Below are 27,074 nucleotides of genomic sequence, written 5' to 3' on the forward strand. Positions count from 1 at the left end.
AGATCCTTCCCTCCCCCACCCCCAGGTTCCCACAAGGATACTCTTTTTAACCCATGATGGTTGGGTCACAGAATCATAGGATACTTGAACTAGAATGCAGGGATCTTAACTCCTACTCTTTTCTGACTCTGCCCATTACTCCTGCCATCCCCACCCCTGTCTAATGCAATCAGGAAGGGTGTCTCCTAAGCACAGGCTGCTCTCTCCAGCCAGTACACTGATGGAACTGGCTTCTCCATCCAGCCCGAGGACAATCATGGTTGGTGTGCTTGATCAAGAATCTTTGTTGTGCCCCCTCCCACTGCCATCACCACCAATAGCAAGTATCTTCTAGGCTAGATATTGAAAGGTGGCAAGGAGAGATGGAGGGAAGGGCTGAAGGCAAATGCTGAGAGTCTACAGGGGAAGAAAAGGCATCAACCCAACATCCAAGTGAACTTGGATTCAAAGCCCATGCCTCCCATCCATTCAACAAGTACTTAGCCTGGCCAGTGTGGTGCTGAAAACAGAGTGGCAGGGATGCCTGGCAAAAGAGGAATGCAATCTAAGCTGTAGAGGCTGAGTGTACCCACAGCCACCATATCTTCCAAACCACAAATCAGAGCTCTTCCGGAAAGAAATAGCGACAACAACAACAACAAAAAAAAAAAGGACAAAAGACAAAAAAAAAAAAGAAGTGGCAAACCAGCTGATCATGTAATACCAAGCAGAGTACCAACTGGCAAAGAGAGAAAGAAAGCACAGTGTTCACCCTAAATCCTGGTCTAAGTAGTTATGCATGTTTCTTCCATCCAGTCGAAATCCCAGCCATGCTTCAAAACTCACCTCAACCACAAAGCTGCCCTCATGATCCCAGCCTCCCCACTGCTCCTCTGAACATCTAGGATACCAATTAGCTGGCCACTAAAGTCTGATGCTGCCTTATTTTTCTTTTCTCTTATTTCAGTAGATATTCATGTCTTCTCCCCACTGAAGGCATACTTTCCTTCAGTTCAAGTACTGTGTCTTATACTGTCACCCATTTTCCCATAGCACCTACGAGTGCATCAAGACACAGAAATACACTGTCACTGAGCCACTGATTTTTTTTAAAATGTCTAAAATATAGCAGTGCTTGTAGTACTTTCTTTTCTATACTGGGGAAATTCTTTTTTTTTTAGAGCCACACCCACAGCGTATGGAGGTTCTCAGGCTAGGGGTCCAATCGGAGCTGTAGCCACCAGCCTACACCACAGCCACAGCAATGCCAGATCCAAGCCTTGTCTGGGACCTACACCTCAGCTCATAGCAATGCCAGATCCTTTACCCACTGAGCGAGGCCAGAGATCAAACCTGCAACCTCATGGTTCCTAGTCGGATTTGTTTCCGATGCGCCACAACAGGAACTCCTTTTTTTTTTTTTTAATCTTTTTTAAGATTTTTATTTTTTCTATTATAATTGATTTACAATGGTCTGTCAATTTCTGCTGTACAGCAAAGTGACCCAGTCATATATATACTATGTAATATATATAGATACATATACGTAATATATATACACATTCGTTTTCTCACAATATATACTGGGAAATTCCTGAGAGAAACTTGCTTTAGCAAACTGATTTTAAAATACTTTATTTCATTCAGACAGAGAAATACTAATATTATAGAAGTCAGAGCTGGAAGACAGAAACATTTTGGCAACTCCACCCACCTTACATGAAAGCAATTGCTCTAACTGGTCTAGAAAAGCAGGGACAAAAGAATCCTTAGTCATGCACTTCAGTACTCACAAACAACATTCTCCAAGAGTTCAAACCTGTTCCCTCTCATCTTGTTTACAGAATGGCCTCCCCCTGCCTCCAGCCTTTGTTTGGACCAAGTTTCACTTCAGCCCAACCCTGAGTCATCACACTTTCTAAATAATTGCCTGCAGTCGGTGTTACAGCAGGTTAACTTTGCAGGTGGCAAAACCGCATTGTTGTCATTTATGTATTCACAGAGCGATATTCAGTGCTCTGTGTGTGCCTGTGCACGCATGCACAATGGGCCTGCCCACTGACCCTGTGAGCTCTCAGTGGCCTGCACCAGCTCTACAGATTAGGTCATAGGGGAGCAGGGTAGAGAGAGTGGGATGCAGAGACAAATGGGAAGATGTGGATTCAAATCCTGACTAGGCAGCATCTGGCTGGGTGATCCTGAGCCAGGCCCTTTACTTCCCTGATGCTTGGTTTTCTTGCATGTAGAGGGCTGTAAAGACTGAAAACGTGTGTGAGCACTTCTCACAGGGAAAACATCAATGAGTGGTAGTGAGGTCAGGACAGGCCCAGGTATTCCCCTGAGTGGCCTCACAGCCTCACTGTCGTCTAGACCACCCCAGAGCCAAACCCCAACCTGAAGAAAGTCCCTAATGTGCTACTGAATCTGCACACAGGGCCTGATGCTCAGAAGGCACTTGATATGTATTTCTGAATGGATGACTAAATGAATGAGCAAATGCTCTCTGAATTCTCTTTATGCAGGTTTCTCTAGAATCCCTTCTCCACATCGGGAGATGCCCTATGTTTACCAAGCTGGAGTCAGAAAAATTCCAACAAAAAAGCATTGAAAAACCCCATCACTGATGTCAGATGAAACTACGGACATCCATAGAAAGGGACAGGGCTGCTCTGGGAACACTTATTAAAGGAGAGTCAGCCAGGTTGACCAAAGCCTCCATGGCTCTTTGGCGTGTTCATTAAAATCAATCATTTTTTCCTTGTTTTCTTTGATTTTTTTAAAACAATTTTTATTAACGTATAGTTGATTTACAATGCCATGTTAGTTTCAGATGTATAGTATAATGATTCAGTCAATCATTTTTCTAACTACAAAAGTAATATATGTTCATACTAGAAAAATTAGAAAACACAGATAGGCTAAAATAAAATTTCATCTTAATATTTTAATATTTATTATTCTAGACTTTTTCTACATATAGACACATTTTTCTAGTCAAAGTGGGATCATACCAAAAAATAGCTTATTTTTTTGCTGGGCAATTTATTTTGATCATTTTTCCCAAAGCTCTACATATTCTCCACAGAATTTATTTTCTCTTGGTCTAGAAAAGAGCTTCATTTTTTAAACTAGTTTTTTAATGGATACATACATCATAATAGGAAGACAGGGTCAAAAAATTCAAAGAGTTACAAAGAGTAATAAATAAAATGCCACATAAAAGCCCCTTCCACTCTTGTGCCCAGTCCCACAAGAGGCAACAGCCCAAGAGGTAACACTTAAGAAGCCAATTTCTAATAACTGCTGGTGACTGTTTAAAAATTGTAATTGCAGGAGTTCCCGTTGTGGTGCAACAGGATTGGCAGAGTCCCTGAAGCCCCAGAACACAGGCTGGATCTGTGGCCAGGCACAGTGGGTTAAGGATCCAGCATTATCGCAGCTGTGGCTCAGGTCTGATCCCTGGCTCCCATGGGGCAACCAAAAAAGAAAAAACAATATCATAATCACAACATACAACTCAACTGCTTAAAACCTTGCAACAACTCCAAAGTCTGAGAAAGTTCCAAGCTCACCTCAGGCCTGCCCTTTCTGAGCCTCTCCTTCTTCTTCAGGGATAGAACAAGACCTGCACTCCACCATCTCCAAGGCCAGGCCATGGCTCTGCCGTCCACCCTAGGCTCTCCATGCCGGGAAAACAGAGGCAGATAAGAAGGGCAACTCAAGGAGTTCCCACTCTGACACGACAGGATCAGTGGCATCTTGGGAGCGCCTGGCACAGTGAGTTAAGGAGCTGGCGCTGCCCCCACCACGGCTTAGGTTTGCAACTTCAACTCAGATCTGATTCCTGGCCCAGGAACTCCACACACCGTGGGGTGGCCACAAAAGAAAAAAAAAAAAGGAAGAAGGGCAACTCAAGTGAGAGCTGGCAACCTCCTGGCTCCTTCTCCTCTGTCCAGAGGCCTTTGCAGTTGACAAAGGACTCTTTCTCTGACCTTCACATTCACCTTCGTATGGTACAGGGTCCGTGTGTAAAGACAAACGGCCTGGGCAAGAAAGCCACCGAGCTAGGTTGAGCAGACGGGAACTTCAGCCCTCCTTCTGCTAATAACTATTTATACAGCTAAAATCTCCAAGTTTCCATTTCCTCATGTATAAAATGAAGGGAGTGGACTAGATCACCAAAATCACATCCAGTGCTAGTGTTCAATTCCAGAGAAGCAAAGCCTGGTCATCTGGGTGACTGCCACCATGTTAGCAGTGACCTCAAACTGTGCCCACTGAGGAAAGGAAGTCCTCTCTGTGACAGGGGCTCTGAACTAGACTCTGCCTACGTGGTGTCTCTCAGTCTCCTTTATGCTTAAGAACTCTCCATAAAGTAGGTAATTTTTACCCTTATTTGACTCAACAACTAAAAGAAGCTCAGAAATCTTTTTTTTTTTTTTTTTGACCTTTTAGGGCTGCACCTGTGGCAAATGGAGGTTCCCAGGCTAGGGGTCTAATCGGAGCTGCTGCTGCCAGCCTACACCACAGCCACGCCAGATCCGAGCCGCGTCTGCAACCTACACCACAACTCATGGCAAAGCTGGATCCTTAACCCACTGAGCGAAGCCAGGGATCAAACCTGCAACCTCATGGTTCCTAGTCGGATTCACTTCCGCTGCACCACGACAGGAACTCCGAGGCTCAGAAATCTTAAGTAACACATTCGACTTCCCATTGCTAGTAAGTGGCAGGTCCAGGAGTTAAAGCCAGTCAATCTGATTCTCAAGATCTCTTTTATGCTCTTGCTGAGTGAAGTTCACTGGGGTTTGGGGTTTCTGTTTTCTGAAGCATCTATAATAAAATTTTATTAGAAATGCATGGAACTATTTTAGACTTATCATGTTTAAGCAAAGTATAATGTCCCATTTATTGGATTTTTAATATGCAATTCTGTCAACTATACATTCTATAATACAACTTTTATTAAATTAACCAGACACTACTTAAATTATGATAGTCACAAAACAATACAGAATCAGTACTTTGAGCGTCAGCTGTAATAGATCGATTGATCATGCCTTAGCATAACCCTCACTCTTCCTGCAGCTGTGGCTCTCAAACTTGAGAGTTCATCAGAACCTCCAGGAAGGCTTGTTAAACTACAGATCGATGGGCTCATCCCTAGAATTTGTGATTCAGGGGATCTCAAGTGGGTGGGGCCTAATCATTTGCATCTCTCACAAGTTCCCAGGAGCTGCTGATGTCGCTGGTCCAGGGACTCCCTTTGGAGAATCACTGCTCTAGGATACGCCTGTCTTCCTGGCTCATTTAGTTCCTATAGGCTCAAGCATTCAACTGTCCGGCTGTAACTGCCACTGTTTGACAGTCACGACTTTGCTGCTCTGTTCGGGTTTGCCATCTACCTACTTCTCCCCCTCTGGCTCTCAGCACAAGGGAAAGCTTGGCTTTCTGCCCCATTCGTTGGCTTTCGGCTCCACACCAGCTGGCAAAGGCTGAAAGGAAAAGCCTTTTAAGTAAGCATCCCAGCAGGGCGAATTCCCTAGGATGGTGGCTTGAATCAGAAAGAAGGGCTATTTGCCTTCCAAAGCATCAGATGGTCCCTTCCCACCGCACATTGGGTATCTCATAACTACTTGCATCTACACACAATTGGTTTCTTCGCTAACTTTTTGTTCACAGCTTTGAATCTTCAAGATGAAATGCTCTTTTTCAACCCTCCCAACATAATTTTCTCAGAAATGTCTTTCAAAATACACATACACATACACACCAACAAAATGCAACCAGGATTGAAAACAATGGTTTCTACCCAGAGGTCTATGTACAAGCTATGGCTCTTCCTCTGTTTGGCCTAATTTCTTGCACAGGCTTGTCAGGTGTAATCAAAGGATTTCTGCTTCTGGAACAAAGGTCCGAGGGAATGGGTTCTCCACTTGACCTCTGCTCCTTTCATCATCTTGCTGGATGATGAGACGTGCTGATAAATCAGACTGGGACAGCGCAGCATCCTTGCTGAGATCCTAGCTTTAAAGTAGCAAAAGACAGCTCTAGAGCAGGGCTAGGGAGCTGATGCAGGAAACGCATGTAAGGAGATAAATGGGTCTTTGGTGACCTCCACTCTGCCTTCCTGCCCACTTTCCTGTGCCCACGTTAGGCCATTCTGACAGGGCAGCACAATGAGAAGGCCATGCCACTGTCCTGAACGGTAAGGAGACCAGGATCTGGTCCCAGCTCCCTCGCTGACCAGGAAGTGTCCCAGGACCACTTACTTCAGCCCCAGGGACAGTATTTGGTTGTGTGTATATAAGGGAGCTGGCCTGGATGACCTCAGAGAGCCACCGCAGCACAGTCTGAGTGAGAAAAGGAAAAGGTGTAAGTGAATATGGTTTTGATGTGACAATACCTTGGCATTTGTGAACTGTTCATGACCAGGGAGGAGCAGTGGTTATCCAAGCCCTGAGGAGCCCCACCTACCAGGCTGGGGCCAGAGAAGAATGGGGGGAGCCACCCAGAGTGTCTCCCCAGCCCATTGGCCTGCTCTGCCCTTCACACTTCCTGCCCACATGGCTCCTTCTGCAGAAGGGTTGGTGAAGGGAGAGAACGCAAGTGCACAGGCTGTCTAGACAAGAGATTTCTTCCTCCTTCATCCCTCTTCCACCGTCCCTGACTCACTAGCAACCCCCTCTCCCTGGCATACATGTATGTATATTTAATAATATGTCATTTAAAAATAATCATTGAATTGTAAACCTAAAACAATGTGAATGCTGTGTAAAATTATCCTCAATAAAGCTGTCAAAAATGTTTTTAAAAGAGAATTTTGTAAATGTAGAGTTTGCATTTGATTCTTCTGCAACTAAGCTCTGAATCAAAACGAAAGGAAGTTTGGATCAGGACTTCTTTGAAATGCACGCGTGCACACACACACACACACACACACACTCACACACACACACACAGGACTAAAGCACTTGTTCCTAAGTTAAAATAAGCCACAAAGGACAGAACTCAAGAGGCAGCAGGGTGATCCTAAGCACCTTGAGGTCAACGACCTCAACATCTGAGTCACAGACGGCTGCCACTTTCGCAGCTGGAAAAGGATGTCCCTTTGCCTTCAGGAAGCCAGGTCACTCCCAGATATGCCAAAGGGCATACAGTTCCCAACCTTCAGGGTAGTATTTATTTTCTGACTGAGCATCAAAAGAGCAAGGCAGACCACACAATGGAAAAAGCCACCGAGCCCCCTTTTTAGCCCTGGTCAGTTCCATGGCCCAGTGATCCCCAGGTCAGCCACTCAACAGTGGATTTCTGCAGCATCTCCATTGCAACCATCGCATCGGAAGACGTCTAGGCTCAGCTATTTAATTCTCCCTACACTGAAATGAGAGAGAATAGATTTCAACTTGGCATCCTTTTTTTCTCTCTAAACTTCAAGAAGAAAATCTCCAAGTGGCTGTTTTTCAAATTCGGGTACCTTGTACCTGCAAGACCTGAAAAATGTCTTAAGTTTCTTTTCTTTCCCCAGCTCTATTTTGTTTGGCCAAATCTCCCACTGCCAATGGCAGATTCTCTAATGATTAATTAGAGGGTGGGGTGTGGGTGGCTGGATTTTCTGGTGTGATTAGCTTGAAAGGGCAATTTGTGAAGGGCTCTCTGCCGTGTCAGGGAGCACAGCTAAGCCAGAAGCACGGCAGGTGACTAAAGCTGCAGGGTGGCTGAGGGTGGGAGGCCAGGGACCCAAACAGAGAAAGATCTGATGCAGTGGGTTCATTTATTTGATAAATCTTTTCTTTTTAATCATCTGTAATAAGACCATAGTACACTGTGCCAAGTGTATGATACATTTTGGAAAGGTAATGAAGTCTAGGAAATAAACAGCATAACTCAGCTCCCAGCTAGTAAATCCCTGCTTAGAAGTAAAGTCAGAGATGTGTGTGCGTGCGTGCATGCGTGCGTGTGTGTGTGTGTGTGTATGTGTGTGTGTGTGTGGGTATGGGAGAGAGAGAGGGAAGAAATTATAGGGCTGGGACATTAGCAGGGGCAAAAATTAGCCAGGTCTATTACTACATAGAGATTTAGAACATCCGAGTACAGTGACTACATTTTTCTGTAGAGATCTTTACAGCAATTTGAAATTATGAACCCATAATATGCAAATGCACGGGGCTAAGAAATACACATTCTTGGCAGAGACTGAAGATGTTATAATGTGTGCTGTAAACGGCAACGCGTATGTGTATAAAATCAGTGCGCACATACTAACTGGTCGATTATCCCCTCTAAAACCACACATAAATTCTCCTGACAGGAATTGGAATTTCACGCACATCCCAAGAATGAACAGACTCTTAATGTGCTGTGTGTGTATGAAGGATAAAGTATTAAAAAAAAAAAAAAACAGAATGGGTCACTAGGCTGGGAGAGCTTTCTGACTCTCAAGCGTGACCACAAAGGGACTGGGGGGCTATAGTTTCCTTTTGAACATTAGAACTATGATATTAGTCGTAATCAATGATATGTATTGAGTTCTGGGCTCTGTGACTGCCACTATGCTGGGTGCTCGATTTCTATCTATGATCCCATTTAAGTAGGGAAAGAGAGAGGGAGAGGGAGGGAGGAGTTGGGGGGAGGGGGAAGGGTCAGGGGTGGGTGAAGGCAGCTCTGTGTGCCAGCCTGCTGGTTCTCTTGAAATGTGTTACCCCTGTGGCAAATAGCTACTTTCCCAGGGAATGTAACAATTTACCATGGTAAAAATATTACTTTGTCCATGAGGAAGGCAGGAGGGGGAACCAGGTGGTTCTGGTACCCAGTGGCTGGGCAGAGTTCTGCTATAGCGATGTATCGTTTTGCCAGCAAGACTACTTCAGACCTGGACTCAGGATCTGCATTATAGCCATCCCTGAGCACAAAGCAGAAAACTAGGGAACTGCAGTCCAGAATCTGAGAAGAGGTAAGAATCTCCCAAAATAGAATGTTGCTGAGTCAGGTCTATGCAAATGCGGGGTCTTGAAAACTGTTAGGAAGGAACAGAGAAGCCTCTAGTTAAACAATGGCTTTTAATGACTTCGGCAAATAGGTGGCGCTCAGCAAGGTGGCTTGATCTGCTGCTTGGAATCTGTCATGAGGGATCTCTGGCAAAGCAATGGAGATAAAGCACAGTGCGATTTAGTTTTCCATAATGCAAGCAGAAATATTATTTTATTAAATAATTCACTTTGACAACCGTTCTCTCCAGCCCCACTCTCCTCACAAAGCTTCTTAGGAAAACACCCCAGGGCTCCAGACAAAGGCAAGCACACAGTCATCATTGTTCCCACGGTGGGCAAGGACAGTGACGGAATCTTGCCCTCTGCTTTCTCATAGGTACCATCCAGCTTGTGAGCAGGATTTCCAAGTTCTCAGAAACTATCTGAAATATGATTTGGGGGATGATTTGCCAAATGGGCACAAGTACATCTAACATCAGAGCTAAACCAGAAATAGGAAACATTTTCCTTCCCTCGAAGAGCTTTCTATATTCTATGAGAGTGAAGGCAAGAAGCCTAAGAAAATGGCCACAACCCCATCAGATCTACTAAGACTTCATCAATTCCCAATGCTAAAGGCGTCAGAAAAACAACAAGCGGGCTTTTTTTGTTCAAGTGGTTTGTACTTATTTTTAAGTTAGTGCTAGGACAGAGGAACCCTGAGATGACAGAGATGGATAAAAAGCCACTGGAGGACACTGATGCAAGCTTGGGCCTTGGAACAAGGTCCTTGAATCTCTTCACCACATCTCACAGCCCAACCACTACACAGCATTTACTAGACCTCACACCCTTTCCTCTGTCCATTCACTACCCCTAACCACACTTACGACTTGGCCCACACCACACAGAGAGCATAATGAAAGAGGAATCCTCATCCTTGACTGTGAGCTACAAGGCCATTAACAAGTCATATGGTGCTCAGAGAAGCTGAAATACAGAACCATCTATTTACAGGATTAGAGAACACGGATAAATGCCCACCTCTGGGATGTCTCAACATCTGATTCCAGTGATCTGATATTCCTTTGTGCTGGTAGTTGCATTTTTACAACAGTGCCTTAAGCGGCTCTAGAAACAATGTCCCAAAACGTCATAGGAAAGAGATACTGGTCAATGGATAAAAATAATCCCAGTTTGGTTCTGGACTGAAATACATGGTTTTAATACTTGGTATCAAGTGGATTATCTCTTTTTTTTTTTTTTTTTTTTGCCTGCAGCATTCAGAGTTCCCAGACCAGGGATCAGATCCAAGCTACAGTTGCAACCCACGCTGCAGCTGCAGCTATGCCAGATCCTTAACCCACTGTGCCAGGCAAGCTATCAAACCAGCATCCTAGTGCTGCAGAGATGCCACCAATCCTGTTGAGCCACATCGGGAACTCCCTATTCCTAAATTCTTATTGCTTAATGCAAATATTGACATTATGCCATCCCCTGAAACATACCAGAATTGGGCCTAAATCAGGTAAAACCAGAAGTGAACTAGACAGAGGGCTAAACGGCCTGGGAGTTAAGGCTTCCTGCAGTTAATCCTCCAAGCCTGACCCCCTTAACCAAATGTATTCCTTCCAGCCTCCTACATGGGCCCTTCTGCTAAGAGGAGACTTCCCGGACAAGGGTGACTCAGGACATGTTGGTCCCCCCACCGTTCCTTTGCACAAACTATTCCCCTCTCCATCAACAAGCTCCAGGAACCTAAGTACCAACTTAGGTGAACAGAATATGGGTTCTGAAATCTGAGCTCCATTAAGTGGAAGTAATGTCCAGTCAAACGTTGCTATAGGATTTAATGGGCGTATCATGCCCAGGCCATGCCAGCCACGCAGCAGTTGCTAAATGGATATCAGTGCCCATCCTCCCACCACATGACCTTTCTGAGCTTCATCTGAAATCCTGCATCCTTTCTACTCCAGCCATACCACCTCTCTTTTCCTTTAATCTCCCAGCTCTTACCAGATATGCATCACTGAGCCCTTCAGCATCAGGCTTGTGTATCTTATATACATCATCATTTTCCCAGTTGGATTTTCAGATCCTTGAGGCCAAAACCATGTCTTGGGCTTCTTCGTATGCCCTGCGAAACTCAGCCCAGGCTGAAGACACGGGGGGCGGGGGGGCACTTCAATGCACCTTGTATGTTCATGGTAGGACCCCAGCTTCCCTCCACCCGCCCCCGCCACACAAGCAAAAATTCTTTGTGAAAGGCAATTTCAAGGGCCAGCCTGGAACTCTTCTGCAACTTAGTTAGTTGCCTTCAACCCGGCTGATAAAGGTCTACACTCAGGCTGTGGGCTGCTTCTGGAAAGCATTCTGAGCCCCACCCCCCCAAGAGGGCAGGCTGCCAGGATTGGGGCCAGTGTTCCCGGAAAGCAGATGCCTCTCGATCCGGGAGGGGAACACGGAGCTGCATAGACTCAGGGACAGCCCAAGGAACCCCAGTTCACGTGGGTCAAGGGTGCTTCCTTCAATACAGTGGGGTTGATTTCTCCCCGCTGATCCCAATGCCCTATGTTCACAGCGCTGCTCTGCCACCACTGCCCATTTGCTAAGAAGGGAATTGGCTGGAGGGAGAGCCCTGCTCGCCAGACTGAAGACAGCTCTGTTTTCCTGGGAGAAGGGATCTCAAAGCCCCTCGAGGTCAGGAGGAGCACAGCAAGGACACAGAGCCTGCCTAGCTGAGCCGAGGTCCCAGATCCTGCTCCTTGGAGAAGCCTGCACATGGATGGTGGCCAGGAGAGGTAGCTGAGGGAGACCAAGGACATGATACCACGAGCTGAGGGTGGGAGACCTCGCTGCTCACATACAGTCAGTCAGCCCTGAGCCCCTGCTCTGACACCCTGCACCCCACCCCCCATCGAAGGACCCAACATCCTCTCTGTGGCTTTGATTAGCTATTGTCTTCCCCCATCAAAGTCACCCCCACCCTGCGGCTGACTCCAGGCCCAGAACAAGAAAGCTGTCCTGCAAACCTTCTTCTTTGCGTCCCCAACCCCACCCATTGCCTGGTCCTGTCCCAGCACCAGCACAAAGTAGGAACTCAAGAAACACTGTTTTAAGATGGCTTCACAGGTGAATTTTATCAAACATATAAAGAGGAATTGGTGCCCATCCTCCTTAAACTCTTTCAAAAGGTTGAAGAAGAAGGAATACTCCCAAAGACATTCTATGATGCCACCATCACCCTCATTCCAAAACCAGACAGAGATACCACCAAAAAAGAAAACTATCAGCCAATATCATTAATGAATATAGATGCAAAAATTCTCAACAAAATCTTAGCCAACCGAATCCAACAACATACCAAAAAAATTATACACCATGACCAGGTTGGGTTCATCCCAGGTTCACAAGGATGGTTCAACATACGCAAATCAATCAGCATCATACACCACATTAACAAAAAAAAGTCAAAAATCATATGATGATCTCAATAAACGCAGAAAAAGCATTTGACAAAGTCCAACATCCACTCATGATCAAGACCCTCGCCAAAGTGGGTATAGAGGGAACATTCCTGAATATAATCAAAGCCATTTATGATAAACCCACAGCAAATATAATATTCAATGGAGAAAAACTGAAAGCCTTCTCACTCCAATCTGGAACAAGACAGGGATGCCCACTCTCACCACTGCTCTTCAACAGAGTTTTCGAAGGCCTAGCCACAGCAATTAGATAAACAAAAGAAATAAAAGGCATCCATATAGGAAGAGAAGAGATCAAACTGTCACTGTATGCAGATGACATGATACTATACATAGAAAACCCTAAGGACTCAACCCCAAAACTACTTGAACTGATTCATAAATTCAGCAAAGTAGCAGGATATAAGATTAACATTCAGAAGTCAGTCATATTTCTGTATAACAGCAATAAAATATTAGAAAAGGAACACAAAAATATGATACCTTGTAAAATTGCACCTCACAAAATCAAATACCTCGGAATACACCTGACCAAGGAGGTAAAGGACCTATATGCTGAGAACTATAAAACTTTAATCAAAGAAATCAAAGAAGATGTAAAGAAATGGAAAGATATTCCATGTTCATGGATTGGGAAAATCAATATTGTAAAAATGGCCATACTACCCAAAGCAATCCACAGATTCAATGCAATCCCTATCAAATTACCAGGACATTTTTCACAGAACTTGAACAAACAATCCAAACATTTATATGGAACCACAAAAGACCCAGAATCGCCAAAGCAATCCTCAGAAACAAAAACCAAGCAGGAGGCATCACTCTCCCAGACTTCAAGAAATACTACAAAGCCACAGTCATCAAAACAGTGTGGTACTGGTATCAAAACAGACAGACAGACCAATGGAACAGAATAGAGAATCCAGAAATAAACCCAGACACCTATGGTCAATTAATCTTTGACAAGGGAGGCAAGAACATAAAATGGGAAAAAGAAAGTCTATTCAGCAAGCATTGCTGGGAAACCTGGACAGCTGCATGCAAAGCAATGAAACTACAACACACCCTCACACCATGCACCAAAATAAACTCCAAATGGCTGAAAGACTTAAATAGACGACAGGACACCATCAAACTCCTAGAAGAAAACATAGGCAAAACACTCTCGGACATCAACATCATGAATATTTTCTCAGGTCAGTCTCCCAAAGCAATAGAAATAAAAGCAAAAATAAATCCATGGGACCTAATCAAACTGAAAAGCTTTTGCACAGCAAAGGAAACCCAAAAGAAAACAAAAAGACAACTTACAGAATGGGAGAAAATAGTTTCAAATGATGCAACCGACAAGGGCTTAATCTCTAGAATATATAAACAACTTATACAACCCAACAGCAAAAAAACCAATCAATCAATGGAAAAATGGGCAAAAGACCTGAATAGACTGTTCTCCAAAGAAGATATACAGATGGCCAGCAAACACATGAAAAAATGCTCAACATCGCTGGTTATAAGAGAAATGCAAATCAAAACTACCATGAGATATCACCTCACACCAGTCAGAATGGCCATCATTCATAAATCCACAAATAACAAGTGCTGGAGGGGCTGTGGAGAAAAGGGAACCCTCCTGCACTGTTGGTGGGAATGTAAACTGGTACAGCCACTATGGAGAACAGTTTGGAGATACCTTAGAAATCTATACAGAGAACTTCCATATGACCCCGCAATCCCACTCTTGGGGATCTATCCAGACAAAACTCTACTTAAAAGAGACACGTGCACCCACATGTTCGTTGCAGCACTATTCACAATAGCCAAGACACGGAAACAACCCAAATGTCCATCGATAGATGATTGGATTCGGAAGAGGTGGTATATATACACAATGGAATACTACTCAGCCATCAAAAAGAATGACATAATGCCATTTGCAGCAACATGGATGGAAATAGAGAATCTCATACTGAGTGAAATGAGCCAGAAAGACAAAGACAAATACCATATGATATCACTTATAACTGGAATCTAATATCCAGCACAAATGAACATCTCCTTAGAAAAGAAAATCATGGACTTGGAGAAGAGACTTGTGGCTGCCTGATGGGAGGGGGAGGGAGTGGGAGGGATCGGGAGCTTGGGCTTATGAGACACAACTTAGAATAGATTTACAAGGAGATCCTGCTGAATAGCATTGAGAACTTTGTCTAGATACTCATGTTGCAACAGAAGAAAGGCTGGGGGAAAAATGTAATTGTAATGTATACATGTAAGGATAACCTGACCCCCTTGCTGTACAGCGGGAAAATAAAAAAAATAAAAATAAAATAAAATAAAATAAAATAAAATAAAAAGATCGAAGGTTTGAAAACATAAAAAAAAAAGAAAGAAACACTGGTTTAATAATGTCAACCACATGATTTGTTTTCCAGGAAGTTTAATGCAAAAAAAAAAAAAAGTTGCTTTATGCTGCTCTTAATCCTTATACAATTAAACGATTTCTTTCTTTGAAACATCATAAATCAGTAAGCTTAGAATGCTATCAATTTGTCTGTATTCAGGTTTGCTTTCATTTAAAAAAGAAAGCTCAAGGTTTGCTTTCATTAAAAAAACAAAAAACAAAAAAAAAGGAGTTTCCGTTGTGGCACAATGGAAACGAATCCGACTAGTAACCATGACGTTGCGGGTTCGATCCCTGGCCTCACTCAGTGGGTTAAGGATCTGGCGTTGCCATGAGCTGTGGTGTGGGTTGAAGACGTCCCTCGGATCCTGCATTGCTGCGGCTGTGGTGTAGGCTGGCAGATGTAGCTCCAAGTGGACCCCTAGCTTGGGAACTTTGATATGCTGTGGATGCGGCCCTAAAAAGAAAAAAAAAAAAAATCACTGGGTAAGAACCAAAGGTATTGGATAAGCAAAAGACTGGAAACAATCAAAATATCCATCTATAAGGGCTGATTAAGTAAGTCAAGGTATAGCCATTCGATGGAATTTAGATAGTCAAAACAAGTAAGCAAAAAAAGAATGAAGTAGTTCTTTATAATCAGACAGTCAGATACCTCCAAGATTTACTGTTTAGTGGAAAATGTAAAGTGAAACAATAATGTGTACGGTACGCCTCCATTCAGGTAAAAAAAAATGTAAAAATACGCAGGCACATGTATGTACACATACACGCACATATACATATTTTCCAGTCTGTGCAGTAAATATCTTTAAACCGAAGAAACCAGTAGTAGGGCTAAGGGAACTAAGAGACAGGGTAAGAGAAAGAAATTTCACTTTGAATACCCTTTTGTACCTTTTGAATTTTAAACCAGGTAAGTATTGACCTATTTGAAAAAATTAAATTAGAAATTCAAAGCAAATAATGTATGGAAAAGTAATAAAAAATCTAGTTGAGGAAAACAGAAAAGAGAAACCCTCATTGAAAAATGGTTCAAGGAGGAGTTCCCGTCGTGGCTCAGTGGTTAACGAATCCAACTAGGAACCATGAGGTTTCGGGTTCGATCCCTGGCCTCGCTCAGTGGGTCAAGGATCCAGTGTTGCCGTGAGCTATGGTGTGGGTCACAGATTCGGCTCAGATCCAGAGTTTCTGTGCCTGTGGTGTAGGCCGGCAGCTACAACTCCAATTCGACCCCTAGCCTGGGAACCTATGTAAGCCTTGGGTGCGGCCCTAAAAAAAAAAAAAAAAAAAAGACAAAAAAAAATGGTTCAAGGCAGCCTAGCTGAGTCATCTGTTAACTGCGGAGAAGACAAAAACCAAGGAGGCCCCCTTGTGTGGCCGCCGAGAATGCTGGCATGGGCTCCTCCCTGCCTTCCTGGGGGACCTCAGAGAGGGGCAGGGCCTCTCTGACCCTCCCTTTGCTCATCTGTGAAGGGCTTGGACCAGCTCTCAGAGCACAGAGGCCCTTTCCCCTGTGGGAACAAGGAGACCCTCTGGTAGACTCAGAAAGCTACTTTGTGACAATCTAGTTTAAAGAGAAGAGACAGTCCTTAAAAAGGAGCGTTTCCTTACCACCCCCCCCCCCCCCACACACACACACACACACACAGAAGTCTGCAGCAGGGAGATAAAAACCTCAAATCCCTCTTCACCAGAAGGCAGTGAAACCAGTGCCTCTGACTTCAGGAGCTTAAAATACACTTGCGGACACACCCTTCCCTCCAAACACACCTGCTGCTTTTTTCCTCTCTCTCTTGCCACATCCTCTCTGGACAGGCCAAGTGCCCACGTATGACAGAGCTGAAATATTTCCTTTTTTGTTCTAATATTTCCTGCAGGGCCCTTCCCCTCTTTAATGGCTGCCATTCACAGCCATCTGGGATGACCAGGAACAAGAGACAGCATCAGGGTTTAAAGACAATGAAACATGTCATTTTTAAAAAATAATAGTTAACACAGCCTCCCCACCGCCACAACATTCCCCAAACATACTTTTAAATAAATGCAACTTAATGGCAGTGACTGGATATTGTCCATTCTTGGAGAGGCTTACAAAGACATGCATGCCTCTCTAAACTGTCCAGACAGAGCCTGCTTTCTTTCTTTTTTCTTTTTAGGATCACACCTGTGGCATATGGGGGTTCCCAGGCTAGGGGTTGAATTGGAGCTGCAGCCTCAGCCACAGCAATGCAGAACCCACATCTTCACGGACACTATATTGTGTTTTTAACCCAATGAGCCACAATGGGAACTCCCAGAAGGAACTTTCTAATGAGATGCTTTAAAACGTGGGGCCCAGGAGTTTTCTCTGTTACCCAAACTTTTTCACCAAGCCCTGCCTCCACCCACTTCAAACTCAGTAAGTGGCTAAATTTGCTCTCCGTGCCTTTCTCACAGGAATTAGAACACCAAAGCCACACTGGCTCTGAGGTCACATAACTTCATTTTGCAGATGAGGAAACTGAGGCCAGTAGCGGAATGGCTCCCAGGAGTATACAATTCACGCTCCATTGGCCGGAATAAAAGTCAGGTCTCAGAACCCTTCACTTCTTCCCTAATTTGCTTGCTCTTGACGAGTTCCCTCCCAGAGGCCCCACTGCCTTCCCTCGCCACGCAGAGCCTGCAAGTAGCACCAGCCTCCCCAGACTGGCCCTCCCAACCTATGCCCCAGGCTCACTGCCCTGTCCCCAGAGGACTACAGAGCTCTTGAAATGTGACTAGTGTCACAGGTTGAAGTGGTAATATTCTGGATATATTGGGTTAAACACAAGGCCTTACTAAAGTTCATTTTGCCCATTTCTTTTTTTTCAATTTTTTTTTGACTGCACCTGTGATGTGCAGAAGTTCCTGGGCCAGGGATGGAACACATGCCACAGCAGTAACTAGAGCCGCAGCAGCGACAATGATGGATTCTTAACCCACTGAGCCACCAGGGAACTCCTGCCCATTTCTTTTTACCATTTTAAAATGTGACTACTTGAAATTCCCATTGTGGCTCAGCAGTAACAAATCTAACTACCACCCAGGAGGAGGTGAGTTCGATCCCTGGCCCCACTCAGTGGGTTAAGGATCTGGTGTTGCCATGAGCTGCAGCGTAGGCCACAGACGCAGCTTGAATCTGGCATTGCTGTGGCTGTGGTGTAGGCCAGCAGCTGCAGCTCCAATTCAAACCCTAGCCTGGGAATTTCCATATGCCACAGGTATGGCCTTAAAAATAAATAAATAAAATAAAATAAAATAAAAAACTGTGACTACTAGAAAACTTTAAATCACATGGATGACTCACATCATATCTTCATTAGGCTGTGCTGCTCCAGATTATAAATGGTTTATCCTCTCAGCTCCCAGTCAGCAGAACCGACCTGTCCCATGTCCCATTCTCTGGGTGGCCATTCTCTAATGCTAAAGCCCAACCATACCAGGTGTTCCTGAGTAGACAGTTTGCCCCTGATAGTGACATCTAGACTGAGCCTCTAAAGCCTCAGGGTGGTTGTAAGGAGTGTGTCCCCCCTTCTGCAGGAGGCAGGAAGGCAGGGAAGGGGAGGGACCCCGCCACCCCTCAAATGGCACTAATTCTACCTGCATGGCAGCACTGACTTTCCAATGGTCATCTGGCTGGGAGGATTTTCATCTCCTGAAGTATCAGGGTAGCTTGGGGAGGAGGGGGGAAGAGGAAGAGAACAAAGTCTTAAATGTTCTTCAGCATGACCCCTGGGTCATCCCTCTCCTCTCTCTTTCAGGTTAGAAACAGAAATTCATAAAACCCAGGGACAATACTGGCTTCCCCATGGGACTCCTCATTTTTGCCAGGAGCTAGGCTGAATGCTTTGTGGGTATCACCTCATCCCATTTGCCCAACCACCCCATGAAATTTCTAGAAGAGGAAACTCAAGCTTAGGAGGGTTAAGTAATGTGCCCGAGGTGACCACAGGATTAGTCAAGGAGCCAAGTCACAGGATTCAGGTCTGATCGGCTCTGGACCCATGTTCCTCCCCACCACTTCACTTCTCCAGGCCTTGGTTTCCTCATCTGCGGAATGGGGACAGTATCTGCCTGAAGGCGGGATGGAAGGCTCCATGGTCCCCAAGGACCCATCCTCTCCTGGGAAGAGGTTCTGGGCTCTTGCAGAGCTGCCCAGTTCCCTCTCCATCTCTAGCCACTCTCTGGATGGGCTGCACCCCACATCCTAGGCTGGCACACCTGTCCCTGACTGCTTGACCTTGGGGCTCTCTTGACCTTGAGGTTCCTCCTGCCTGGGTGCCCTCTAGTTCCTGTCTTGTGAGTTAAGTGCCTCTAGCTCCTTATATCAGGACTCCACCTCAACTTCACCTCCTCCAAAGCCCCATCAAAACTGTCAAGCCAGAAAGCTGCTTCCCAGTCCACCTCCCAGGAGGTGATGCTCTTCTCCACTCCTCCCCCAGGGCCCTGAACTCCCTTCCCAGCAAACTCACTTGCACATGAAGCCTTGACACGGACAGGCTTAGCCAGCGCCTCACCTCCCACAGGAAGGATTATGTACATTCAACACACTCAGCTAAATATTTCCTGAGCATCCACAGCACACTTGGCTTCTTCTGTACTCTATGGGTGTTCTACGGTCTGGGGCACAGCAGTGACGGTGACAAAGTCCCTGCCTGGGCTTCTGAAGGAGTCAAGATTTCCCCCAAAACAGTGATGCCCTAAACACACTATGTGAACATACTGGTTTATGGAATTCCCGTTGTGGCTCAGTGGTTAATGAACCCGACTAGCATTCATAAGGATGTGGGTTCGATCCCTGGCCTCGCTCAGGGAGTTAAGGATCTGGCATTGCTGTGAGCTGTGGTGTAGGTTGCAGACATGGCTCAGATCCCATGTTGCTGTGGCTGTGGTGTAGGCCAGCAGCTACAGCTCTGAATGGACCCCTAGCCTGGGAACCTCCATGTGCCGTTGTTGTGGCCCTAAAAAAAAAAGACCAAAAAAAAAATACTGGTTCACATTTCTCAAGATTCTCCTGCTGTTATTTTTGGGTCAAGGAATGATTCATAAATGATTAATGATTAATAAATGATTCTAAAGAACATGATGGCATTGGTAAGTGTGATAGAACACTTGGTAAGGGACAGCTTGCTATACCATACACCAGTGGCTCTTAACACAGTGATGGAGGCAGGTGTATAGTGAGAAGTACCTTTCTAAGCCCATCTGCAAAGCGTTGGGGTGGGATAGGGGGGTGCTATTTTCCTAATTCAAACTGCAGATGGTAAAGCTTACTGAAATGTTCTTGGCCAATGAGGAGATTTGGAAAATACATTTTCTTCTACATAGCAATGATTTACGCTGGGAATGTCCCAGACTCCCAAGAAAAAGAAACTTCTCTTCATTAAAAGATGATCTGGGTATTAAAAGTTTTAGAAAACAGTATTTAATTTTATTACATTTATTTGTGCATATGTGTGTGTGCGTGTGTGTGTGTGTGTGTTTTAGTGGATGTATGAAAAAAGACTGGAAGGAAATACAGCCAAATTAGGGTGTTGTAAGCAGTTTTTGGTTTTAATTTTATACCTTTCCACAGTTTCCAAATTTTCTCTCATGACCCTTATTGCTCCTCTAAGCAGAAAATAAGCAGTAAACTGAAATGCTAATAGTTTTTTAATTTCCTCATGAATCTGTTTTTACAGGCACCATTTCAGTGGGGTCTGGAAATCAGCAGGGTGTGAAACACAAATGAAATTCCCCGTTCACACAGGGCTGAGCGTACCCCTTGGCCCTGAAGAGAAGCTTTCCCTGCATCCACGCTGGCAGCCAGCTGTCCACAGCTGCTCTGAGGAGGCTGCAAATGAATGGAGCTGGTGGAAAAACACAACATTCCTGACTCTCCAAGGATGGCATTATGCTTGGAGCTCTTGCTCACCAAAGAAGTAAATAAATACAGAGAGAGAGGGAGAGAAAGAGAGACAGCGAAGCAAGCTAGAGGAACTTTATTCCAGGAGGTGGGTCAGCTCCTGGACCCATAACACAACACCTGAAAGAAGACACCTGTGCCTAAGCCAACCAGCCTTGTCAAATCAGGGCTAAAACACTGCTTGACCATGGCCTACTGGGCTGTACCTCTTGCATGCCACCTTCCCTTCCTGCCACACCTGAGGGTACATACGAACCAACTTTATATCCACCGCTAGGCTAAAGAGATTCTGAGAGCACAGCCCCTGGCTGATTCACCTTCATCAACCCCTAGCACTAAAGGGCATATCCGTTCATCCACTATTTCCTCAGCCACTGCTGCATGCCAGGCACTGTTCTGATGCTAAGGATACAATGGGAAGCAAAACAGACAAACTCCCTGCCTTCACGGATCTTCCATTCTAGCGGGGGAGGCAGACAATAGACTGGAGGAGAACCAAGATTACAGCCCAGGCAGACTGGGGTGCTGTGAACGTATTGCTAGGTTGTTTCAGATGAGATCTAATGACAAGGTGAAGCCAGCTGTGGGAAGATTCCGCAGGATGGGCCTCACAGACAAGAATAGCCAAGGAGGAACACGTGAGCTTGGTGTGTTTCAGGACCAAAAAGGGGCCAGGTGGTTCGAGTACAGGGTGTAGACAGTGATCAGAGAGGCAGGCAGGGGCAAGATCCTGGAAACCCCATGGGAGGGGAGCACAGGAGCAGCCCACCTGCCTTATAAAACTTGCTGTGAGCACCTGACATGGTTCTGAGGGGTGGGTTAATTTACTCCAAGGAGTTAAACAGAGAGACAAGCTCAGGGCTTTGCCTGCTTCCTCTGCCCCAAACCTCATTCCTCCCTCCACTGACCCAGCAAGAAAAGATGCCCCATCGAAGAAAGGAAGTTGTCATCAGTGAACTGGTTGGTACTCTTTCTTTGAAGACAAAGGTGGGATTGGGAATTGGCATGGAGAGTGGGAGGTGAGGGGGACCACCAGGGACTAGTCTGGGGAAGGGGAAGAGAGGGAGGGAAAGAGCTCTAACCTCCCCAGCCAGGACCTCACAGAAATGCCAGAGTCCCTGGTCAGAGGGAGCCACACCTAATTTGCCCCTTTCAGGATCTCCTCCTGCAGGAAAAAAAAAAAAAAAAATTGTTGCCATTATTCAGAAAAGCCAATTACTCCACATTAGTAGGTTCTGAAGCTCTGCCCTGGGAGGTTTCTGGGGTATGCCTCATTTTGTGCAAATGAGGGAGTCAGTGCCTGAGAAAAAGTGCACACAATGGCTCTAGGAAATGATGCATGTATCTCAAATCCCCCAGAGCACCTCAAGTTCCCAGGAGCCCTGCAGGGCCCCTCCAGGTCAGGGTTCACTCCAGAACCTGCCATGCAGTTTGTTGGGCAGCAGGTTTTCTGCCAGTGGGCACAGCCATCCTAAGGAGAAGTCAGCGGCAGAGCATGGTTCCAGACCCTTGAGTCTCTTCTTCCCAGGAGGGGAGGAGGAGTTATAAATAGTCCCTCAGCCCTCCACAGGCACAGATCCCACACCCCCGCCCCAGCCTCAGCCAGCTGGTCCCTCCCCGCCCAAGTTCCCACAGCCTGCTATAAGAGGGAGGGAAATGGCTCACCCACAGTGGGGGTGGGGACCAAGTCCTTCAGGCCCCCATGGGAGCCAGTGGCCTCCTCTGAATGGTAACTGTAACCCCACCACACCTCTACACCCCTTGGTAACCGCAGTGCTGGAGCTGGGCAAGGGGCTTGCAATATTATTAGGGGGCCTCTTACAGGGAGGTCAGCCCGGAAACCCCAACCTGCACACTCAGAGTATGTTAATGCAGACAGTGAACTTGCAGGAAACACATTCTCCCCTCTCTCTGCCTTGGTTTCTCCATCTGTAAGATGAACCAAGAGCTGAACTAGGGGCTACCTATGAGATAAGCATGGAATGAAAGTGAAAAGGCGGTGTCAAAATATAACACTATATTATCACAAAGATACCAGATCTTGGTTTCTTCTACAGGAACCCCAAGCACAGCCATGGGGACATAGATTCTGATCTGTCCGTGAGAGAAGAATTATGCTCAGTGACAATGCATAGCCTTGAATTCTTGATACTGCCTGCCCTTGAAAGCATTAAACTTACAAAATATTCTCTTTTCTAGGTCATTTCTGACTAATATAGATTGACACACGCTGAATCCAGAACTGTTTTGATTTAACAGGGTTCTGTTGGACTGTACATGACATTAAAGACTGAAGAATAAGCACTGACCTAGGGTATTTAGGTTTGGGAGAAAAAAGTTCTCTTAATCATTCTGTTTACCATTCAAATTCTTCCTGCCCATACACACGAGCAAGAAACAAGTGCCTAAAATTTAAGTGGCCAATGCACAGTTCTTTTTAATTAAGACACTTTGTTTGCTCAATAAAATACAACGTAAAAAACATTTACTGAAAACCCACTCATTGATGTCTAATAGCGTGTCAAATACTCATAACAACATTTATTCCAACACCCCCGGATAATTGCTCATCTTTCTCATTTAGTATCCACAACAGCACAGCGTTTGTGTCCAAGAGTAATTGATCCAGAATTGGGCTCCCTTTCAAAAATATCTGTAAAACCTAATTACCAGGAAAACAGAGTTCTGGCATCCTACTGAAAGTGGGTGCTTCACAGTGCTTCACAGTGAGACAGGCTGCAAACTCATTCTGGCTAATCAAGCCACATTATGTTACACAAGGAGTTTGAGGAATTTGGGGTGAGGAGGGAGCAGGAAAAGTTGGGATAGTGTCAGACTGCAAATGGGCAGTGACAGTTCTGATTTTTTTTTTTTTTTAAGCCAAGGGCAGAGGACAGGAAATTAGCTGGCAAGCTTGGACGTAAAAAGTACCAGATAACGAGCCCATGATGGACTGGGGGTGTGGGGGTGGCATTTCTGATCTCAGGCCCTACAAGGACTTGCAGAGAAACTCTCTCCACCCTGGCCTGGGAGGCTGATGTCATTTCTAGTCTCCCTGGGCCTCTAACCACTGTGGAAGATCACTTTCTCCTTCCTTAGGCCTGAATCTGCTCATCTGTAAAATAAGTGCTTCTAAAATTTCTAGAGTCTCTTTCAGCTTCCAAATTCTGTGACTTCCTTTAAAGCCAAGGGTATGCTTTCCTCTCAGGTACTTGTTGGGGCTGGGGGAACAGGGAGTGGGAACAGGACCAGCCAGAATGAAGGGCTGAGTGTTTCCAACTCTCATGCAGTTCTGTACCGACTTGCAACAGCTGGGTATCAGACCCACTCTGGGGATAATGATTTCTTTCAGCCCAGGGAGGACCTACCCGGGTGGTGCTAACCTCACTGCCCTGGATTCATCAACCTGGCCAATGAGGAATGGGGCCAAACCACTGGACTTCTCTCAGAGCCTCTCTCCCAGGGCTGACCAAGGCACATCTTCCTCTTCTAAAGGTCTTCCCTTCCCACCCTCATTCCTCTTTCTGTCCCAGAGGCCCCAGAAACCCCAGGCCTAGCCTGGAGAATAGACCAGCGAGTTTCTCTGGGCAGGCAGCCACATGCCACCAACTCTTTGCTCCTCTTGGCCCTGGACCCTTGACACCTAGGCTTGGGTACCAGCCTCCGCAGCTGGATTGAAAGAAAATGAGCCGTTGCCGCTTCGCCTTTCTCTGGTTCCTCCTCGATCCTCTTCCTAATGAAATCAGAGAAACAGCCCTAATAACAAAGCAACACAGCGGCCAAGGACGATCTGCTTTCAAAGGAGCGAGAGATGCGCACACCACGAGCGAAGGCGCGCCCTAGTGCGTGTCACTAGGAAGAGACCTTGCGCTGCCCGGTGCGGGCGACAGATGCCGGGCTGGTCTCGGCTTAACTTTCCCGAGGCACAGAGAAACCGTGCGTGCGCCCATTTCCCGAACTTCCCTACTGGACAGCAGCGTGGGTCTCGGAGTCCTGCAAAGGAACCACCTCCAGCGGGGACCGCCACGAAGCCCTTGAGGCGTGTCGCGAGATGTGCGGTCCCAGACTTTCCAGCCCCTTTCCTAATTCTCAGCATAAGACCTCAGTGCGGATGCCAAAGTCTCAGGAAACCGCCGCTCTCCAAAATGTTCGCGCGCCTTCCCAGCAGAAGTGCGGTATAACTTTTGGCAGAAACCACCTGTGGCTGCTGACAGGCCCGCCCCGCCCGTGCCCGAAGGCACCGCCGAACCCCGGGCCGCACGCGTCCGCATAAGTTCCCTTCCAGCCCGCGCGCCACTTCGCTCCGGGCCGCGGTGCCAGCCAGGAGGCGCGGCGCCCGCTCGCTGGCTCGCTCTCGGCTGGCTCTCCTCCTCCTCCCTCCCTCCCTCCCCCCGCCTCCTCCCGTCGCATGGCTGCCGCACGGAGCCCCTGAATAGCCACCGCAGCCCCCCGCCTCCTACCCCCCACGCCGAGGGCGCCTCTGCCCCGCCGGCGCCCCGGGGCGAGCGGACCGCTGGCCTCCTAGCAACAGCCCAGGAAACCGCTCTCCACCGCCCGCGATGCAGAGCCACCCTCCGGGAGCTCCGCGACCCCCGACCTGCCTCGGCAACCAAGGTGCGGAGGAAACCGCGACCCTAGCAGCGGATGCCCCAGCACAGCGCGCGAAGCCACTCACCTCTATCCGCCGCTGGACCTGCACGCCTCCCGGACTAGGCGCGGGGCAGCGGTCCTCAGTCCTCCCTTGCCACCGCCGCTGTCCGTCAGTCCCTGTGCGCCCGAGCAGCGCGGGCCGCGCGGCTGTCAGAGTCTCGTGGCGGGGCTGCGCTGGCGGTGTGGAGCCGAGCGGCGGTGGCGGGCGCGCGGCAGCTCCTCCCTCCCCGCGCCGCGCCTCCGCCCTCCTCGCGCCCCGCCTCCCGCGCCGCGGCTGTCAGCCCCGCGTCCCGCGCCCGGCGCCCGCGCTGCCCGCGCCACCGGTTCGGGGTGCGCACTGGGCTAAAGGGCCCGGATGTCTGCGGTCGCCTCTCGCTCGCGCCCGCCCCTTCCCCTGCGCCCCCTCCCCACCCTGCCACACATGCACTTGCTACGTTACAACCTCCTCCTCGGCTCCAATTAATTTCTATTTTGACAGTAACTGTGGCGGTGGGCGGCGCTGCGGGGGGCGCCCAGGACCTGCGGAGGCGGCGGGCGGCAGTCAGGACGCTGCGCGGGGGCGGAGTGGGGGGGGGGAGCAAAGCCACCCTCCGTTTGGGGCTCCGCGTCTTTTTTCTTTCTTTCCTTTTTTCTCTTTGCCTCCTCCAGGATTTAAAGGGACAGCCCCGGTCGAGGCGAGAGGCCAGGCGGCCGCCGTTTCTCCGGTCTCCAGACGCCCTCTGCGGCCCGGCTGGACCCGCCCGCATCCAGAGCACAGGGCTCCAGACCGCCGGGTATTTTTAGGTCCACACCCTGCCCAGGACGGCGGAGCAGCAGAGCTTGGCTCGGTCGCCCCGGCGCACGGCTATTTTTACAGAGTCTGATTAGGGGAGGAAATAAAACAACTCAGCAACTGCTTCCCCAGTGGAAAGTAGGGAGCAAGAACTGGGGACAGAAGTTTCCCAAATGCTCTCAGAATTCCAGCGAGCTCGGAAAGACACATCTCTGACACGAGAAACCACAAGAGTGCAGCACTCCAGGGCCCCCAAATCCCTGCGGGCAGCCCAGCCTTAGAGGCCGCTCGGACGCGGGATCTCCGGGCCTGGGTACCCAGCACGCGAGCGGGGAACCAACCTCCAGCCCTCGGTTACTCCCTTGAACAGCCTACAAGGCGGCTTTCTGAAGCATCCAATCACCCAGCTACGCAGCCAAGGGGCGGGCCCTGGAAGGACTTGGCTCCGCCCAGTACCTCCAAACACCGCCTCCGCGAGTACCGACGGAGGGGAGAGTCTCCTTGGGATCCGCTGCAGTCGCTGACTGGTGACGGACAGCGCAAAGGGCCCATCAGGGAAAAGAGGAGGGGGATCTTGGTTCAGGGGCGACGGCGTGAACGCTCGCGGGCGAGGCGACTCTCGAAGAGATGTTCCGGCCACCAGCAGGCCGGGGCACACTGGCGCTCCTTTTTACAACCCCCGCTTTCCGCGCTCAAGGCAGACATAGAAACCCTTGCCCACCCTGGCGCGACATCTGCGACTGTACCCTCGGATGTCTGCAGGTCCTCTCCAGGGCTGGTTCTTCCGACGCTGCGAAGTTTTCCGTTCTCAAATTCTTACAGGGACTGTGCTTCCTGAGCCGCGCGGGACGCTCAGGACAGGCGAAAAAGAGAATCCCTCCCTCCTGAC

At 47.5% G+C, this 27,074-nt stretch overlaps 1 protein-coding gene across 1 annotated transcript in view; it reads right to left on the reverse strand.

Annotated features, from left to right (window-relative positions):
- ZBTB7C (zinc finger and BTB domain containing 7C) overlaps positions 1 to 25,537 on the reverse strand; it is a 405,485-nt gene extending 379,948 nt beyond the window's left edge. The window contains exon 1 of the mRNA XM_047764322.1: positions 25,439 to 25,537. The gene's annotated coding sequence lies outside the window, so the exon portion shown is untranslated. The remainder of the gene's footprint in view (positions 1 to 25,438) is intronic.
- Positions 25,538 to 27,074: the final 1,537 nt, after the last annotated feature.

This window comes from Phacochoerus africanus, chromosome 2, assembly GCF_016906955.1.
Source record: "Phacochoerus africanus isolate WHEZ1 chromosome 2, ROS_Pafr_v1, whole genome shotgun sequence".
NCBI classification, from domain to species: domain Eukaryota; kingdom Metazoa; phylum Chordata; class Mammalia; order Artiodactyla; family Suidae; genus Phacochoerus; species Phacochoerus africanus.